Source organism: Salmo trutta, chromosome 8 (assembly GCF_901001165.1).
Source record: "Salmo trutta chromosome 8, fSalTru1.1, whole genome shotgun sequence".
Taxonomy (NCBI): Eukaryota; Metazoa; Chordata; class Actinopteri; order Salmoniformes; family Salmonidae; genus Salmo; species Salmo trutta.
Genome location: NC_042964.1, coordinates 49670374 through 49677920, shown reverse-complemented (window position 1 = coordinate 49677920; position 7547 = coordinate 49670374).

Sequence of the window (7547 nt, the reverse complement as noted above, 5' to 3'; positions counted from 1 at the left end):
CAGAGACATAAAAATGGTATCCATGAGTTCATCTGACTCTGGGGAAGCAGATAAAGGGCTTCATTGCCAAATGGAAGGGACATAGAACACAGAAAACAACAATACAACAAGTTCTTCAACTCATACTGTGTGCATGGTTTCGCTAGTGTGTCTGCCTGACAGAGAGCCTTTCTGACAGCAAGATGAGTCTCTAATTCACAAATGTCGTTGTACTGCTGCGATAGACAACAGAGCATGCCCCAAATCCTCTGTGTCAGGAGACAAGTGGATTAAGTTCATCACTGACTGTCAGCAAAGCCATTCGGAGGAGGCAAATTAGCATTGAAAAGTCAACGCTTGTCGCACTTAACATTTGCGTGTTGCTACGTGCGACATAGGGCCCACAGGTCCAAAGTAGTGCACTATATAGGGAATAAGGGACATTTGGAACACATCCTTTAGCTTGTTAAAGACGGTATTGTTCAATGTAACAGTGGTTTGTGGTGTTGGTGTTTTCCCAGATATGACTCCATTTCCCTACAGAGTGGCTTTGGAGCATCGGAAGAATTCCAAGGCATCTGCGTTAAGAAACAAAGTGTCTGGAATAAGTTGTGGAATAACTTTTTGTGAGCCCTTTATATAATAATCTGAAAGGGGAGGGAAATGGAGAGAAAGGTCCTTTGTGTGATCCTGTGCCAAGTGGTAATAAAAAATACATCACACTAATATCAAGCCAATTGTCTCTTTTCTTCACTGCTCAAAAAGACGTCGGCCTTCTTTAGTATTCCCACAGACACACAGTATGCATACAGCAGTGGCGGCTGGTGGGAGGAGCTATAGGAGGATAGGCTCATTATAATGTCTGTAATGAATAAATGTAACAGTCAATCATGTGGTTTCCATATGTTTGATGTGTTTGATAGCGTTCCATTATTCCATTCCAGCCAATACAAAGAGCCCGTCTTCTTATAGCTCCTCCCACCAGCCTCCTCTGGCATACAGCCATTCCCGAACTATCTCTCCTTTAGTATCTCTCACACTGTAGAGCTGGTGCTATCACCCTCGAGCTAATAATGACAGCGGTGATTAAACAAACTCGGATGCCTATTCCCCGCCTTCCTGGGTCCCCTGCTGTACCCGCTCGTCCCGCAAAGGGATGTGTCATCATCCCCCTGGCCATGGGCCACAGGTTGGGCGAGAGCGGGAGAAAGCAAAGTGTGGGAGCTCCCACGAAGTGTTAAATAGAGACAGCGACTGGCATGAGTCATGACAATTACATCTTCTGGCTGTCTACAGATGAAGGATCTTAATTTGATCTATCTGTTGCAAGATAGATTTCCTGCAATGCAGGACATTTTTTACTTGTAGTGTATTTGAAGTTTAAAAAGGCTTTTGAAGTTTGATTTTCCCTTATGAAAAATGTATCAACCCCTACAAAAATGTCCATTAATTACAATCCACATAATAATTCACATTTCCAGTTGCTGCAGGATTATTTTCCTGCTGTAACAAACTGATTCAAATTAAGACCCTGCACACATAGACTTCAAAACCCTGACTAGAATGCTTCCTCTCTCCGCTGTTAGAGGAGATAACATATACCGAACAGTGGAGAGAGGAAGCATTCTAGTCAGGGTTTTGAAGTCTATGTGATAGGCTAGATTATAGTCTGGTTGTCTGTAGTGTGGAGGCTAAAGAAAGATTCTCTCTCCTTTAGTGTTACAAAAAATAGCCTGTCAACCCAAAATACAATTTTCATTCAAGTCCTCTGGTGTGGCCCCTTGCCAGCCCTCAATGAGATGATGTGCTCTAAAGTCCCAGTCATGTTCCCTCACCAATGACAATAGCTACATTATCTTTCTATTAGAGTCGATTAAACGGTTGTTATTGGGTAAATATTGATTATGCCAACTCTGCAGTCTGGACCAGTGTTCCTAGGGTTTCTCTCTCTCTCTCTCAATTCGCTTTATTGGCATGACGTAACAATGTACATATTGCCAAAGCTTATTTTGTATATTATTATTTTCTCTCTCTCTCTCTCTCTCTCTCTCTCTCTCTCTCTCTCTCTCTCTCTCTCTCTCTCTCTCTCTCTCTCTCTCTCTCTCTCTCTCTCTCTCCTCTCTCTCTCTCTCTCTCTCTCTCTCTCTCTCTCTCTCTCTCTCTCTCTCTCTCTCTCTCTCTCTCTCTCTCTCTCTCTCTCTCTCTCTCTCTCTCTCTCTCTCTCTCTCTCTCTCTCTCTCTCTCTCTCTCTCTCTCTCTCTCCTCTCTCTCTCTCTCTCTCTCTCTCTCTCTCTCTCTCTCTCTCCTCTCTCTCTCTCTCTCTCTCTCTCTCTCTCTCTCTCTCTCTCTCTCTCTCTCTCTCTCTCTCTCTCTCTCTCTCTCTCTCTCTCTCTCTCTCTCTCTCTCTCTCTCTCTCTCTCTCTCTCTCTCTCTCTCTCTCTCTCTCTCTCTCTCTCTCTCTCTCTCTCTCTCTCTCTCTCTCTCTCTCTCTCTCTCTAATAAAGCAAGGTGATGAAGGCCTTTATCTGTTTGTCTTGAACAGCTGACTCCCAAACAGTGAATGAGGCAATTTTTCTCAATCAGGCCATATCTGTCCCGATGCACTCTCCCCGGGTCCGAAAGAAAGCGCATGTTTTCAGGGATACAGTATTTTCAACCTAACTTTCTTTTTCCCTGAAAAGACGGAAGTGGGGACTCCGCTCAGGGGTCTTTTTATGCCTGCTACGTTTGGTTATTAACCTTGGTTATTATTAAAGACAGGCGTAAAAAGACATCTGAGCTGAGTTCCCACATCCGGTTTTCAGCGGGAAAGGAAGCTTGGTTGAATTAGCTGCATCCCTGAAAACCGGATGCATACGGTTGTTGGCAACTCCGCTAAGGGTGGTCCTGATGCTGGAAGAGGTATTTTGCCATTGGCTGCTTTCTGTCGAGACATTCTTTTAAATTTACACCTTGTTGCCAGGAAGTCGGCATCTGTCGGGACTATTAATGCAGGTCATTAAACTTTAGAAACAATGTCCTCCTTGCCTCACATGGTAATCACCCAAGGGCCCATTTTAGTGCCAAATAATATAATCACTGAGGAATGGCAGAAAAACAATCCTCTGTTGGAATATTCATATTTCGACAACTCTGTGCGTCCCAAATAGTACCATATTCCCTATGTAGTGCACTACGTTTGGCCATGACTCTGATCAGAAGTAGTGCACTATGTAGGGTAAATACTGCCATTTAGCACACTGCCTGTGACTCTGAGTCAGATGCCTTCAATTGGTCTGAAACACCACGGTCCCATTTGTATATGGTTGTGTGGTTAATTAATCAATTGACGGTGTGGTGGTGTGAGAGGTAGAGCCTGGGTATAGCAATTTGCCATCTGATGAGCACTCATGTATTCTTATGCCTCTCTGCCCGCTGCTCTTTAAGGCCCTGGTTCTCCAGTCAGAAGGCATTTATCCTAATGGTGCTTCAACATGTACCTCATAATGGTTAATTAGTTGTGAGTCACTATCACTGCAGCTCCCTGTTTATCTGCTCTCTTTATCCCTTCTGATCAGGAGAAAGAGGAAGCCTATGAGAGGAGAGAAAAGGTTGGAGAACAGCTTTATAGTTGATGAGATGGATGGGTAGGTTTTTGTATCTGTTCTTTAAAATACAAAATGTAACCTAGTTTCTTTTGTAGCTGTGCAGCCAGTTCATATGAAATAGTCTGATACTACTCTGAGCATACTGTGATAATGTGGCAGTGGATGGCTAAGTGCATCACTACTGCCTTCCTAAGACCAAGTCATCTAGCCATGGATCCAGAAATGCCTTTGCTTTTTTTGGGCCAGTGGTATAAACAGTGCTTCTTGAGTATGTTGTGTTACGATGCAAAAAGTTGTCAGGTTGGAATTTCCACTCTGTCACAACTACAGGGGGATGTTAGAAGGTCGGTTTGAATGGAACTGACAGCTGGAAGGTGCTGCATATTGGTACCATTAGACTTCCAGGTGAGTGGATATTAGGAAACATACTGTACAAGGGAAATCGTCTCCCCTCTCAAAAATTAAGAGAGCTCTCAACCTTTAAATGTGGTGCATCTTATCAGATCCCCCAGACTCCAAGGCACCATCACCAATCATGCATTCACTTCTGTTTCCAGGTATGTGCTTTTCCACAGCATTTGTGTGTGCAACCAACAATGACCAGAATCGTCCATGGGGGTACGAGGTCATTGGCGGGTCAGAGGTTATGTCATGGGTCCTCCCATTTAGGTGAATACTCTTTTTCTATAAAATGACGCAGATTGGAATTTTCCATCTTGTGATTGGTTGAGTTTAGGCAATAAATGTGATGTGAAGTTTAGACAAGTAATTACAATTGGGTAAGGTTATATGGGTTGGATTAAGTGTGGGTAAGAAATGTTACAGGTTAAAATTAGAGACCAGGTTAAGGGTTGGGGTAAGATTAGAAAACAAATTAAACCACACTGGGATTCGAACTAGCAATATTGTGTATGGGAATCTCACTGTAAGCTCCACCCACTGACGCTTGAACTTTCATCCACTCAGCTAAAATGTGGAAGTCAAAATACTTTGACTAAAACCTCAATTTTATCATAGTTCCGTAAGTACGACTGAAAGTCATGTCACCACTGAAGCAGTCGTATTTGAGTGTCATGGCGTTATCCTTTTGCGATACATAATGGGCGTCAAAACTTACCTCGCTTATCTCTTCCCTTTGTGAAGTTCCTTTGTTAATAATGCATAGTCGCGGTGAAACGGAAATGTTCGACTTGAATGCATTTGCGCTAACTACCCTGTGTGTATTTCCCTCTCGCTCTCATCCAGGTCAGTGTCACTGTGTTGGGAACAAAGCGGGCCTATGAATACACTTCTAACTTGATAGGTAGTGGGAGTTACCTGTACCAGGTAACAGTAGTGTGAGCAGTTGCCAGAAATACTATGCTTCGAAAGAACCGTGACATTTGGAATAGCATTTACAAGACCTCCTTAATTTATATGGGTATTGATGCATTACAAAACTCGTTTTTTTTCATTCACCCAACATATACCACATTTGTTCTCCAATTACACAAAACCAATTCGTTTTTTTATACACTTGACTTCCTTTTTGTCAAACTGTTTTTTTTCATGTTGCATAAAATCCCAATTAATATTGCAGGAGTAGCCTACTCTGAAATTGCAAAATTCAAATGTTTTAAGCAAATTGGACACCCACCCATGGCCATCCCACTGGGCACAGACATCAGTTCAACATCTTGTTTTCATTTGGTTGAGTTGTGAACTAACGTGAATTCAATAACAACAAAAATTGCCATGTCTTTGGATTAAGGTAGAAAATTGGGTGAAAAAAGTTCTATCAGTTTTCCATGTTGATTCAATGTTGTCACATTGCATTTTTTTGTTGTTGAAATGACGTGGAAACAACATTGATTCCACCAGTTTTTGCCCAGTGGGACGTGAATGTCATGCATTGACTACAACACAATGGATTGGATTCTCGTTGTATCTTAGTCGGAACTAGGAAACTCTGAAATTTCCGACTTGCTAACTGGTTGATCGCGGCACGTGTATAACTACAACCAGTTAGCAAGTCAGAGTTTCCTAGTTCCGACTAGCACTTGAACCCGGCAATATTTAATATCCCTTTCTATATAGGTTGTGTTTTGAAACTATTGTCATCCGTTCGAACCTGTACCTGATTTACAATAGAAAAGCTAAAACTTTGTCATTGTGAAAAATAATATGTTCTTAAGTGCCTTACCTGTATAAATTAAAAAATCAATAAACAACATCAAGATGAGCAATAGGGGGACTTGAACAGCGTGTTTCTGACCCTATTTATTTATGAGAGGTTGTTAATGAAGACTATCTGCTGAGACAATGTGGTAAACAGAAGACCAGAAGTGTCACACAATTTCTGTTTTTTTAACATGTCAAAACATTTTGAAACGTTTTCCGTTGCATGAGTTTTAAAGATAAAATGATAAAATGTCCTGGTATTTATTTATTTATTTTTATTTAACCTTTATTTAACTAGGCAAGTCTCTAACACTTCTCTGATTCTCTACAATTGATCAATGGGCACCAGTAATGATTTGTATCATACAAATAAATAATTTGGTCGGTGCTTATTTTTGTCCTGTTTCAGGAAATGTGTGTTTTTTTCCTTCATGTTCAAACGCCCCTGAGAAACCCTCGGATAATGGGGTCACAGCCAGCCATTAGGGTTAAATGTCTTGCTCAAGGGCACCGATTGATTTTTCCCCTTGTTAGCTCCCCTAGTGAACTTTCAGTTATTGTCCCAACGCTCTAACCGCTAGGCTACCTGCCGCGGTTATTGGCATCAATGGCATTCACTGAATGTGAATATCCACATCAGGAGCCCCTTGTCTTGGGGCCATGGCAGTTTTGATGAGTCATGATGCTACCAACTGTGCACAACATAAAACATAAATGTCAGAGTAGTGTATGCTCCAAGGGATGATTCTATTAATACTAAAGATCTATGATCCTCTTCTTAACCATAAGGAAGCAGGATCACTTGACAACAACTACAGTCAGGAACAACCATAGAGATTCTATAATTCATGAATATATATAAGATCTCCATGGGTGCAATAGTCAGAAATATTCATATACAATATCTGTTGTTGGAGCTAAAACACTCAAAACAATTATTGAGTAATAACTTATGAATGCACAGCCATCTGTTATGCGTAAAGTGTCAGTATGATTGGAAAGTGTTTTTGACAGGCACCCAACATGTGGGAATGACTTCCGCCAATTGGAAGATTTGGATCACACATGACTTTTGGGCACTTCTCTAAAACTGCTCTGAGTGTAGAAGCTTTGTGGGGCCTAGTGTGTAATAGTCAGTCTATAGGCCTCTTCTTGATGTATGATTCACACTGTAATCCTCACATGTTGCCTGAAACTGAGTCTGGAGTCAAGTGCAAACGATGCAATATTAGTTTACTATATGAGTTAACAACTCTTATGGTGTTGCTATGGTTTAGATTATCAAATCATCACCACTGACTATCCTTCCTCACAGACTGTGGGCAGTATTCACTCTATCGTGAAGTGTCCACCTAGCGTACAGAGCAGCTTCTCCGGTGTGTAAGAGAACGACAAATCCCACTGCTGCCACCAGTATAGCAGGCAGCGTGGAAGCTGCATTGAGCACTCGAACCGTAGAGGATGTACTGCAGAAATAAGCTTCTAATTGACAGTATCACAAAAGCCTGGGCCTCTGGGCAGGAGAACGCTCACATCGGTTAAGCAGGTAGCCTATGGGCCTGGCTTGACCTGCGATCAAAATGAAGCCTTTTGAGGATCAATGCTATGACCAAAGACTCTTTCTGATTCATATCAACTCACGGTACCAGGATTCAAGACAAGTCTAGGTGAATATATGTCGTGGTTTGCTTTAATCCCCCAAGACAATCACCCTTCTAATTGGACCATACTGTCTGGGACTCAGGTGTCTGTCTGGATGGCATGGTGACATAAGATATGATGCAAACATGCATCTTGCAGAATAAATTGTTTTAGGGTGGA